Genomic DNA, 1,112 nt, shown 5'->3' on the forward strand with positions numbered 1-1,112 from the left:
CCTTTCCCTTCTTCGTACGGGAACAAATACATACTTGTCACTGTTGATTATGTATCAAAATGGGTCGAAGCAGTAGCTTCCCCAACAAATGACGCATCAGTAGTTATCAAGCTTTTCAAGAGCATTATTTTTCCAAGATTTGGAGTTCCTAGAATAGTCATAAGTGACGGTGGCTCCCATTTTATTAACAAAGTTTTTGATGGATTAGCCCGGAAGAACGGAGTTCACCACAGAGTTGCTACGCCCTACCATCCGCAAACAAGTGGACAAGTAGAAGTCTCAAATCGACAGATCAAAGAAATTTTAGAAAAGACCGTAGGAACTTATAGGAAAGATTTAGGCATGGGCATTCGGGGTTCCAATGGGGTTTCGGTTTAGTCCAATCGGGTTTCGGTTTTTCGGGTTTATCAAAATCAGCCCCGTTCTGGTTATATAAAAATTCGGTTTGGGACCGGTTCGGGTTCTATTGGGTTCGGGCCGGGGTTAGTAAATCTTCAAAGAACCGGTACAACCCGGTTTACTTTCGGGTTCGGGTCCCAGTCGGTTCTTCGGTTTAAATGTACCTGATTTATATCTACTTTGTAACCGAAAAGTAAGTAAAATCGATTATTCGGTTTTAAAATACTTGATTTGTACCTATTTTGTAACCAAAACATAAATAAAATTGGTTCAAACAAAAGATAGGAACATCAAATGTGATCATTCAAAATCAAGTGAAAAGTAAACATAGTTATTGATCAAAAGAAAACCAAATAAATTAAGGCACAAAACGAAAACCAAGTTTTCATGAAATGAAAAATATTATTCAATGAAAACAACACCAAAATCTAAAAACTTCAACCTTCAACCATCAATCTTCATATAATAGATAATTTTTTAGATGTTCAATATATTTTGAATACATATTAGGAATTGAGATCATGTTTGGTACAAGTTCTTTTTGGAAATTTTGAATTTTTCGGGTTCTATCGGGTATCCATTTAGGTTCGGGTTCGGTTTGGATAATACCCATAACCCGAAATACCATAAAACATGATCCATTCGGTATTTATGCCGGGTTCGGATCGGTTCAGATTCATTTTTATCGGATCGGGTTCGGTTCGGGTTTTCGG

Source organism: Brassica oleracea, chromosome C1, assembly GCF_000695525.1.
Source record: "Brassica oleracea var. oleracea cultivar TO1000 chromosome C1, BOL, whole genome shotgun sequence".
Classification (NCBI taxonomy): domain Eukaryota; kingdom Viridiplantae; phylum Streptophyta; class Magnoliopsida; order Brassicales; family Brassicaceae; genus Brassica; species Brassica oleracea.